Genomic DNA, 12,393 nt, shown 5'->3' with positions numbered 1-12,393 from the left:
TACCCTTCTTTTCAACAATACTGGCAAGCTACCAGTCAGGATGCCTACCGTATGCACCAGAACCTAATTTTATTCTTCTGTAAATTTCTTTGTCAAGATCAGGATTCCCTGTGAGCAATTGACCTAGATAAACGTACTCCTTTAAAGACTCTAGAGGCTGACTGGCGATCCTGAATTCTTGTTCCTTTGCCAGGGTAATTGAAAATTACGTTTGTCTTCTGCATAATAATGCTCAACCCCAGTCTTTCACAAATCGCCCAATATACAAATCGATAAATAAGCGGGCGAAATGTAACAGAGCCTGAAGAACCGCTCAACTAGTCATATCGATGACTATGTCGCGAGGTGCTGCAGTTTGAGATCAGCAGCGCATGCTGACTTTAAAATTATATTAAGTGAATGCAATAAAATTTCCCATTAAAGCTCTGTCAAAGGTACATATGTACTCATATGCAGGATAATTAGACAATATACACCCATCGGGAAATTTGGTATCGTCGTACTGCAAAATTATTTCGCCTCCCTTTCTCACTTGGTTATCTGTGGTAATATCAACGAAGTATGTTTTTGAATATTGCTTATATGGCAGAGGTTCGTTGTATCCCGCTTGAATTCCTATAACACCATCCCCCCCCCCCCCCCCCCCCCACACACACACCAGCTAGAGAAAAAGCTCTCTTTGCCTAACGTATACGAGTTAGTACTACCTGCACAGATATTACAAATGTTGTAGGGTATTATGCCACGGGTATTTTCGTCTGCACTGATGTTATCAGAATATAACAAATCTTGCTGAATTGTTCACTATTCGTTTTAGAGGAGGACAGCACTTTATTTAGGAACCCGGAGGAAATGTCCGAAACATTGTTTGGGCCGACAGCTTAAAAGCTCGTAGCCGGTCCAATATCGGCCATGCATACCTAATATCTGTAAGGGAGAAAACACAAGGAACGCTCAGATGCGACATCTCTTCACATGTACACAAAATGCACCACCTAAAACTCACTAGACCAAATTATAATAGCCATGAGTTCATACTTGATGCATTTCCTGAAGACAAACATTTCACGACATAAAATTAAGGTAAAAATAAATCAACGATTGCAAAAATTGAGAACTGAGCTCACATGAGGATATACCAAATTTATTTAAAGAGAGCAACAAAGAAAATATTGCAGCAAAAACTGTAGCTAAGTATGTTCGATAGTGATTATCATTTTGAGCAATGTTAGAGGCACTGCTGAAAGCCTTGCTTATATCTTCAATACTTCGGACACGCGTGCAGCTACACTGCTGCTACGGCGCCTCAATGGTAATGACGCTTCATTGGCGATGATTTTCGCAGTAATTTTGACGTATTCTTTATTTTTATGCAGCTGAGTGACAGTGATTGCGCTAGAATGTCCAATTTTTCTTTAGTGTTGAGCTACCTTTGTTTATCTGTTTATCTTTCAAACAGCACCAGGCACTACTATGTCTGGGCCCACTCCTGAAACAAGTGAGACATCTTTGTTGTGGTCTCGTTTTTTAGCCTTGAATGTTATTATGATTTGCGCCTAGAAAAAATTACCTGGTTATGCACAACGCAGTTTATGGAACTGTATGCTAGTACAATAATGGTGCGTTAGCCCAACAAAATTACAGTGAACTTGGAATATAAAAAGCGCGAGTGTCACCGTCCTTCTGGAGGAAAATACAACCCGTATAGTTGTACATTACATATATTCCTTTTCATCACGCATGGGGAGAAGCTGCGTTAGTTTTTCTGTATCAGTACCTAAAACCTAAATGTATTGTGATCAAATCGTAGAAGAGTCTGTTGCTGGGCCTGTTGGTTGTTGGTTGTTGGTATTGTGATCCTCTTACGAGCGTTCTTGGTTTACGCCTCAACAGGATGTGAGGCATCCAAGGCGGGTGAAGAGGAAGAAGACAACGTGCGGCTGGCTAGCTGAATCTCTGACTAGGCTGTACATCTACATCTTGACAGGCATTCAGTTAGCCAGGCCGCACGCCGTCTTGCTCCTCTTACATAGACAAATACTTATAGAGTAGTAGTTAAGATAGGTTAATGAGAATCTGTGAATTTGTAAACGCCCTCAGTGGGTGCACCACAGCCACAACTTCAATACTAACCTTTGCGACTGCCGATTGGTTCCGCCATTCCATTCAATTGTGACAGTTTGTTTGTTTCTAATAAAACGTTGTTGGGGGTTAGGCACACAGTTCAACTTTCGTTCTCTGTGTAGGTCCAGCTGGACTGAAATCATCGCAATCATGGCAGCCTAGATGGTTATTGCGTGATATATATTTTAAGTGATGTTTAAGACACTGAGATTCTATATTAGGTAGATATTAACCACGGGCTCAATCAGACCTTTTCTGCATCGCTCTGCAACTGTCTGTAATTGTAAATAATTTATTAACTCCTCTGAAAATTTTCTTTAATAATTATGAAGGTAGTAAAAATATGCAAGATTACGTGTACTTCCTATGGTACAGTGGCATCCACCTAAAACAAACGATAGAGTTATCTCTAACACGTTTTATAAGCACAGGAACCTCTATACCGTAGCGAGAGGAAAACTACGTTCTGTCATTCGCAATAAAGATGCTGAGTGCAAAACGCCTACGTTTTTTTTTCATATTCTACGAAGAGTCACAGACAAGTAAGTGGAATATTTCATATGGAGGTTTGGGAGGTTTCGGCATGCTTGTGCTCGGATAACAACAATAGTCAGCGTACAGAGTAAAAGCACGGAATATAAAGAAAAACATAGTGTTGATATCCAACAATGTTTATTTACGAATAACAAGCTGCTCTAAGGTCACTTAGTGGCGTGCGCAAAAAAAAGGGAGATAGTCACAAGTACCATAACGGCTCCGTCGAATGACGTGGCTTTCAAAGAGCGCTACTTGGTTTTTACACAGGGATACGAAAAAAATAGCTTTGCGATATTATCTCTCGCGATACTTTCTCTCGTCAGATAAAGACTCTGTACAGCCAAAGCTAGTCAGAAGGAAATTTAACTACACCGCCGCATTTTAACGCAATGGTGGCTTTGGACTGCATTAAGCATAGTATTGTAGTGTTCTGTGCAGCTAGTTAACATCGTTTTCAATATTACCGTCATTAGCTTACTTTGTAGCATCCGTACTGTCATATATCTCTCAGCGATTTCAAAATACAGTTTATTTCGTTATCTGACCAATTATATTTTGCTCTAATTATCTTTTGCTTGCGACTTTTGCCTCTAATGTATATTTTGCTCTATCATCGGTACTTTAACATTCCTGTCTTCTAACGTTACGGCTAACACTCTTTGCTTGGTCATTGACAGCTCACTGTTTGACACATTCCCAAGCATTCCTGATTTCCTCTATATTTCAACAGCATATTTTAGACTTTGTAGAATGCATTCATTGTTGCTTTCGTTAACAAGTATAAAAATGTGCGGTCCATGATGTTTCTTGTCACATCTGTGAGCGTCGTTACTTCCCTCACGAGTCATGAATCTGTGTGAAGTGGTGGGATATTCTTACCAAAAGTTACAATGGAAATCATAGTTTTCAGCGACATTTCCGGTTTTGTTTTGTAAAATAAACTGTTTTTTTTTGTGGATATTAGCACACAGCAGGCCCTGTTTCGTTTAATTTGACATGGTTTCCTAAATTCCTTTCATCATACCATTGACTGCTTTCTTGCTTCTTCATTGGAGCGGGCCTGTGTATACAGACTAGTGTTGTACCGTTAAGAAGTTAAGCATCATTCGAAGTTAGCAACGAGTTTGTCCAATTTTTATGCCTTGGTCCTTTCCATGTTGTCTAGCTGTATTCTTGCCTCCATTCTAAATTCCCGTACAATTAATAACAATGCATGAATCCCATAAATTGCTTGTATAATAATTGTAGAACATGTAGCTTATCTTTTAATTCTGGCATTTATTTAGGTTATCCTCATTCTTGACAAAATTTGATACGATATGAGAAATGTTAAAGATGGACCATTAACATAATTGTTATCAATTCAGGCCGAATATTGTACCGTTGCGTGTGCCCAAAAACGTGTTATAACAAGTACCTAGAAAGCGAAATGTATAAACAGAAGCTTGTGTTTTATGTATTGGTGTGTTTTAAAATAGCTGCAGTGAACAGGACGCTTGCTCTATATTTCAAATAAGTTATTAGAAAAGATACTCGTGCAAATTCGTTGCAGTGTCTGTACCTGTGTAAAAATTACATGGTATTTGATACGTCATAAAATCTGATATCCAACGCTCGTGTTAAACAACCAGCAATATTTTGAAGACAAGTACACGTAACTCTATCCTGTTATGCGCAGCTAATTCTGAGCTTTCTGTCCCAACAGTAATAATTGATTTACTAAAATTGTCTGTCCTTTATTTATTAGATCGCACCGTTAACTATGGTAAGTGAAATAAATTTATCAGTTTCTTACTAATCCATTTGTATCATTAAGGTTTCAACACAAGCAGTGGCCGCACATTTTCTTAACGTGAGGATTCATCAACGAAGACCATACTAAAGTGTATAATTAACTTTGACCGGCTCGAGGTAACTCACTTGTCCATTTTTAAAATAAAAGAGGCACCACCACGTACGGCCAGATGCAGCTCAAGTTTGAGGAATAACAACTGCAAGACATAGAATACAAAACTCCTCCCCCCTCACCCCCCCCCCCCCCCCCACACACACACACACAAAAAGAGAACTTCACATGTTCGAATTATTCTTATATAGGACAAAGCATGGTGGCATAAATGGTACGCCAATGTACTTCTTGCAGAAATATTTCTTGTTCGCGGGCAGATATTCGCATTTAATTTTAACTTGAGGATATATGGAAAGCAAAAAATTAGCAGAGGCACCTAGAACTGCTCACGTGTGGGAATGCAAAGGCATTATAATCTTTATAATCAAATAAAAGAAGTGTCGCGCACACTCAAGAACCCGCGCGAGCTGCCAATCGAGGAAGCTGCGCTATATATCGGAAATTATTGAGTCACTTGTCATACCGCGCAGGGCCATTCACTCTTGATAGTTTACGTTTGTTTCTGTTTACAATGCTGTCGTTTTTACTTTGCCTTATCGTTAGGTTAGGCTCAGACTTAGGAGGCGGCTTGGGAAAGATGACAAGAGGGCGTATAACGAGAGCGCAAGAATGGCAAACAAGGGAGGTTATGTACATCCAACATACCGAATTTAATGTATGTGAAGCGAGGTTCAATCAAGCAGTCGCTAGAAAATCTTATACTTAGGTTTGACGCGTACACTTGGGTTTGATTTGATGCTATCTCCTGTGCTACCTCAGGTCATGATTACGTTCATCCGCAACTAATATCGCAACTCTATTCTCGTTCACATTTTCTATTTATGCACCACACGGCTGACAAGCTATATGCTGATGCTTAAACTCTAGATCACCCCGATGCACTCCGTGAGACGCCTCGGCGATGTATGATGCTGTTAAGAGTAGAATGGTGATGACAGGTGTGTGCGCAGAAAAGTATGGCACGTACCAAGCAAGAATTAGTGATTCTGTATCTCTTGCATCCCAGTGACAAATAAGGAGGATTGGTGAAACATTGGCACAAATCCGTGGCACAAATCCGTGGCACATACCTATCTTTATATTAAATAAAATTAAACACAAGAACACTCTGTTTAATTTACTTCGCTATTCCAATAAAAGGTAACTGTCATTTACAGATACCGATGAGCCGAGGATATATGTTCAGTTTTTATGTAAGAATTGATATTTTTATCATGAATAACATATAGGCGTGCTTAGATGCACGACTATTCGGCTAGCACAGAGAGGTTACGTAAACCCATCTGATGGTGCTTGCATTCGGCAGAGATATAACCTTAGAATATATACCCGCAAATATATTCACCGGTATTCCGACCGACAGAGCATCAGACACCAACAGTAGCCACAGCCACGCCAAACCCGATAGGGTACACAAGGAAAACTTCGTTTGAAGAAAACGAAAGCATTATGCATAAGGAATCTCTACATACAGACCCTGTCACCTTGACAGTAGCCATAGATTACAGTGCAAGCAGTACACACAATTACGACAAAAACAGCAAGTTGCGTTGATTTGAAAGCACCAGGTAAGGATATAAGAATTATGTATCAGCCGGCACTGCATGAATAAACGTAAAAAAAGCTTAGGTGAGTAGTGAAGATGAATGTGCGCACCAAAACAAAATATGTGCAGTCGATCTTCCCGAACACGACCGTATACCTGTTGAGACGCGGTGACATTTCTACACAGCACGACCCCACGTACCACATCACATTAACCTCTGAATATTACAAACGAAGCGTCATTCCAAAGAAGGCCTCCCGATGGCATCACATTTATCTCACTGTAACTGCATGTAGAATAGGGATTCAGCAAACATTATTCGTGGGACGGCTGCATGCACAGATTTCTTTTTCGTGAGTTAAACATCCACCTTTACAGGGATCTAGACGAGCTCAAACTTTCATTTCGATAGCTAAATTGTTGCTATGATACGTGATTCAGCGCAAATGGTCTAAAAGCGCCATGTCATACGCAAGACAAGCTGCTGAGTGTGTTATTCTATTTTTCGCTTCATGACATGTGTGCCCTAATGAGTAGAGAACGGAGCTGCACCAATGAATGTCCAGGGTTCGAAAATCATCACTGTATGCGTCATTTTTTTATTTATTGCGGATCTTTACGACTTTACTATGCGACACCGACGATGACGAGGCGCTTAAGTTCGGTTATGTAGGCAGACAAACTTCTGCTTTAAAACAGGTCCTGTAGAAGCAGCCATGCTTTTCAGATCGTTATTCCTTATCTTCCGGCTGTGCACCCTTGGTGGACAACAGCAAACATGGTTACACATACATTAGACTTTGAAACGACCGTTGAAACGAAGACCGTTGAAGACCGTTGAAACGGCAACGTCGCCGTCTACTCCGAATGCACGATAGCTCCACATGTAGCAAATTGGTAATATTCAATGAACACTAACTGATACAACGGCGATGTAAGCAAATTCGTTAGGTTATTGTTTAAGCTTCCATAGCTCGCGCGAAGCGCGAAACAATCAATTCACCGCGCATTGGATATATAATTCGAAAATTTATTACAAGTTTTGAAGTTTATAGCACTTGATTAATGCCTTTACGAAAGCGTCGCTTCACATATTTCGAAGATGTTTTGACCCTTTTCGCGGAGCAGTTTGTTTTAGAGAAACGAGGTGGCGCTTACGGCGGCGCGCCATACCTCTCCTCAGCAACCGCGCACGAATACGAAACCATTACCGCTTCTACCTTGCTTCTGTGCGATCAGCTGTCGCTAACGCACTGTGCTCCATTCCCTCTGGTTTGAATCCTGTGGATTGAGGATGTGTGCAGTAGTTGGCTGCAAAAATATTGACGGGTATATTAAGGAATGGAATGAATATGTGGGGCCAAGTTCGCGGACCACTGCTGCAATTGTCCGCAAGTATTTCCGGCACTTCGAGATGTACGGCTCTCCTCGAGGATGCACAAATTTGCTTATCCGCCTGCGTTGTATTGCTAACCTTCAAAGAAAGGGCTTCGGCCCGGGTACGTCGGCAAGAGTGAGTACTGCTCTTTAAACAATGATAACGGGAGTAGCGCCGCCTCCTGTCATAGTAGGTTTCGCGCATAGTATTTACGCACATCTACCCCAACCAGCACGGAAACTTACATCCACTCTTTCGCAACGTGTGAAGAATAAGTGAATGGGACCACACTTGAATATATGCGCACTATATACACACAATTAGTCATGGTACTACACCGATAGCGCATGAATGGTCGAAGCTGAATGTTTCGTGACGGTCCACAAGAGCAAGCGAGTTACTCGCGATAATACGCATTTGCTACAAGGTATCGGAATGTGCAGAACAGCTACGTTTCAAGCCTTGTGCGCATCAAGAACAAATCTATCGGAACTGAGCACACCCACGAGCGATTAGGCAGAAAATAATAGGATAGTGGCCGCACCGAGGAACCTCACTGGGTCAGAAACTGACAAGCCACTACTTCAAAACATTTGCCAAATAAAGTTCAAAGAGCAAAACACACTAATCCTGATTCAATTCATGAGCGGAATGTTTGGATAACTTGAAATAAATATTTAACCACGCTTTTAGGACAAGCACAATATACGCTGCTTGCGCCGTTTGGATATAGGTTGATCAGTTCCGAAAGCGGTTTTGCATGTTCTCTGAAGCTGTGATTAAAGCTTCGTGTCGTTCACCCAGTCACCGTTTACGATATCTCCCAAAACAGAGGTTTTCTAAGCTGCGCCCGCGTCATGCACTTCCATTGTAAACAAGGAGGCAACGGAAGCTATTGAGGCAAGCAATGGACGCGTCATCACGTGATCAAATATGGCAGCGCCCACGGAATCACCGCGAAAAGGGTCAATAAGGCCTGCATTTTTCATTATTCAGTAACATTTGTGCTGGCATTCACTACTCGAAAGTTGACATAGCGTAATTTCAGCTGACAACTTTTGACTCGAAGCACAAGTATTTCACCAGAATGTGCTTTATTTATTTTATTATTTGGAAAAGCAAACAGAAAGCTCCAATTTACAGACTCCTTGCATGTGTGGGCACATTGGAATGGTCGAGCGCAAGGACTTCGTTAAATGCGGCGGCGTTGAAGACAACAGTGATGTGATAACCAGTGCACCTAGCGCCCAATACTAGCGGACTGTGCGGATAGAGCACAAACAAAGAAGAAATGACAATGATACAGGGCCAGTCGTATACTCCGACTTCGGGCTTTACGAAACATACTTGTGACGCTAACTACAAAGTACAGGTAGTACCTAATGAATTCAGACCAAGACGTCTATAATTACACATTTTCTGCCCTTTTTTAGGTATAGCTGTAAATTGGTTATCATTGTGTTTTTATTACAGTGGCTAACTGTATGTTAATAGATCAGCTGTTCAACATTTCCCTATGCTTTAAGCCATGAATGTGTCACTGAAGTCTTATTCCCATCTACTAGATGACTTTTGACTATGAAAAACCGTTCACCTAATTTTACAATATTTTAAATGGTGTTTTTTTTAGTGACGCAAGCGTACAAAAATCTAGTTTTACGATTGTTCTGTTTTTTAACGCTACGTTCGATCAATATTATTAAACAATATAGTTAAACTGGCAGGAAATAAAAAATTTTTCAAAACACACTATAGTAAAAGGGAAACACAATTCATATTTGTTAACAATGTACACTGCACATTCCACCATGCTTCAGGTATACACATCGATGGACATGGCTGTATATATAAAGTTCTCAAGTCCGCAAACGCACTGGTAAGTAAAATGTTAAGCAATCCATTGGTCTTTAAGAGCAACAACAAGAACCCAAGATATTGGCCCCACATCCAAGGCAGTGAGCCGTGAGCGGGCAATCTGACGAACTCTGTGAGCCAGGGCGAAGCTGTCGCGGGCATACTCAGTTGGAATATTGGTCGCGGGTGGAAGAAGTGTGTGGAAGGGTAAAGTTGGGTGGCGGCCGAACAGCTGATAAAATGGCGAAAATCCGGCGGTCTCGTGGCGGGATGAATTATAAGCAAATTTTATGTAGGGTAACGAGTCGTCCCAGTCCCTGTGGTCCGGAGAAACGTGCATGAATTGCCCCTCCGTCAACGCCCGGTTAAGCCACTCAGTTAATCCATTGGTCTGGGGGTGATATGCGGTGGTTAGTTTGTGCACGGCAGTATAGGAACGAAGCAGATCTTCGACAACGCGGGACAAAAATGTGCGGCCGCGATCAGTGAGCAGCTGCCTCGGGGCGCCGTGATGTAGTATGACGTCATTATATAATTAATTATATAATTAATTTATTTCGCGAAAGTTCTCATTAACTGCCCATGTGTTAGTAATTAGTAAACCCATCTTTTTATCAAGGGGACAAGAACTCGTGCTGGGATTTGTAAATTTATTGAATGGGAACAGCACCGCCGAACTGGTAAAGGTGGATGAGTAACTACAACATCCGCATTTACACTGCGTCACCTTCAATTCTTTCTTTCTTTTTCCTCTCTTGATTTTATAAATGTTAGTAAACCGCAACGGAGGTATATTGGGGCCAATAATGAACGTTAAAAAATTTAACCGAGGGGCCCGATTTTTAATAATTATATCACAAGAAGCCAACAAAAAAAAACGACCAAGTGTTCACTCGGTCATGCAAAGCTTAGGCACAGTTAAACTGTCGATCTTCAAGTCTTACTGGCTGCTACTGCTAGGCATTAACTTGGTTTCTGCTAGGTCTTAACTTGGTTTAACTTTACTACGCATGTAGGCAAGGTATTCTTGAGCGATCATTTTCGGAGGTACCTTCCATTTTACGACATTTCGCATGACCAGCGCTGGACGCATCGGCGCCTACGAGGGACAGCGTTCCTGGCGTGCCACAAACACAGGCCGGCTAACCAAGGTTGGCACAGTGCCAGGAACGCTGTCGCTTGCCGACGCCGAACGCGTTGGAGGCTAGCCGCTCGATATCAATCGGCCAGCTTTTTTTTCTCCTCGCTCAGCGTGCCGCAGACGGAAGAGAGGCGGGGGTCGGGAAGGGAGAGTGCTGGCGAGGAGGAGACCGCATGCAGGAGGATACCGCGTCTCCTCCTCCTTCTCTCGGTTGCCATGGCTACGGCGCAGCAGTTTCTTGATACGAAGTACAAATTACGGCGGGCTTGAACAGCTTCGCTGTTAAAAAGACACCAAGAACAGCATAGGGGGAATTACTTGTACTGTAAGGAAGAAGTGCCGGTTAGTCAGGTGCATCTCGGTGTATGAAATACGACGAAGAAGTGCCGGTCAGTCAGGCGCATCACCAGCGCTTTTACACACGTGGCTTGTCCTGACTGCTCGCAGGGTTCTGACTGCCACACCGAGTTCGACCTCTCAATCCTGTCAATAAACACCTTGACATTTGGTGGAGAGTGCTGGGTACGACTCCATCAACGCTGGAACTTCGGAGCCGAACCCTTCAATCATCTCGGCCCATGCCGGACGATCCAGCCCAGTCTTCTCGAACCATGCCTGACGATCCAGCCCAAGAAGCTGCAGTCACGGCACCAACTGTCATCTGTCCTGGCGTGCAGCGTCAGCGGGATCCTGCTATTTTTGCGGGTACCGGTGATCAGGACGTCGAGGACTGGCTCGCCTCGTACGACAGAGTCAGCAGGCACAACCACTGGGACGATAGGGAGAAGCTCAACAATGTAATTTTCTACTCTTAGCCACGTTGCGCACTTGTGGTATCGGAACCACGAATCCGACATCTCGACATGGTCGGCGTTCAAGACCAACTTCACGGAAATCTTTGGTCGTCCTGCTGTACGTAAACTTCAGGCCGAACAACGCCTGCGCGGACGCGCCCAGCAACCAGGTGAGAATTTCACCAGCTATATCGAAGACGTCGTTAATCTGTGCAACAGAGTCGACGCAACGATGCCAGACGCCGATAAGATCCGGCATATACTCAAGGGAATTGAGGACGACGCCTTCCAGATGTTGGTCGCCCGGAACCCGACCACAGTGTCTGTCGTCATTGCGCTGTGTCAAAGTTACGACGAACTTCGAAGGCAGCAAGTTGTCACACGACACCCGCCCTCAGAATTCGCCCTTGACTCAGGTCTGATGCTAGGTGTTGACGAGTCGCCTCTAATGCACCATATAAAGGAGTTCGTGCGAGAAGAAGTTGCTCGGCAGCTTTCCCTGGTGCCCTTTACGAACGCCCAACCACACTCCCCACTGACACGGGGGTTACAGACCGTCATCAAGGAGCAAGTTGCTGCGTGCCTGCCAGCTGCTATTCCACCGCCTACAGTCGCGGCGCCCTTGACATACGCTGACGTCGCTGCAAGGCCGCCCTTCGCTCCACGTCCACCTCGCCAAGCTGTTGCGCGACCGCCCCCGATTCCCTTCTCGCCGCCTGCACCACAGCTACCACGCCAGCCAAATCCTTGGCGCACAGCCGACAACCGCCCGATTTGCTACCATTGCGGTATTCCGGGCCACGTTGCCCGCTTTTGTCGACGCCTTATGCAGCCTACTTATGATTACCGCCGACCCATGAACAGTTACGCCCCTCGACAGCTACAATCCCCTGTGCCACCAGATGAAACCCCTGTTCCCTACACTACTCGTCGTTCGTCATCCCCACGCCGCCGTTCCATCTCACCGATGAGACACCGGCCAAGCCCTCTGCCTCCGGGAAACTAAGTGTCGCAGTTCCCGAGGCGAGAACTGCGTCCCCTTCGCTTTACCCAAGGCCTCGAAATCACCCCTGCAACGTAATTGAGGTATACGTCGAAGGGATTCCAACA

The 12,393-nt window shown here is 43.7% G+C and overlaps 1 long non-coding RNA gene across 1 annotated transcript; it reads left to right on the top strand.

The window, feature by feature from the left end:
- The first annotated feature begins 1,101 nt into the window (after window positions 1–1,101).
- On the top strand, window positions 1,102–9,410 carry LOC119452414 (uncharacterized). Its single transcript, XR_007466850.1, has 3 exons — window positions 1,102–1,498; window positions 4,409–4,426; window positions 9,312–9,410. It is a non-coding gene; the product is annotated as an uncharacterized LOC119452414 (long non-coding RNA).
- Window positions 9,411–12,393: the final 2,983 nt, after the last annotated feature.

This window comes from Dermacentor silvarum, chromosome 5 (assembly GCF_013339745.2).
Source record: "Dermacentor silvarum isolate Dsil-2018 chromosome 5, BIME_Dsil_1.4, whole genome shotgun sequence".
Taxonomy (NCBI): domain Eukaryota; kingdom Metazoa; phylum Arthropoda; class Arachnida; order Ixodida; family Ixodidae; genus Dermacentor; species Dermacentor silvarum.
The sequence above is the reverse complement of the archived record's forward strand: the minus strand, read 5'-3'. Positions and strand labels throughout refer to the sequence as shown.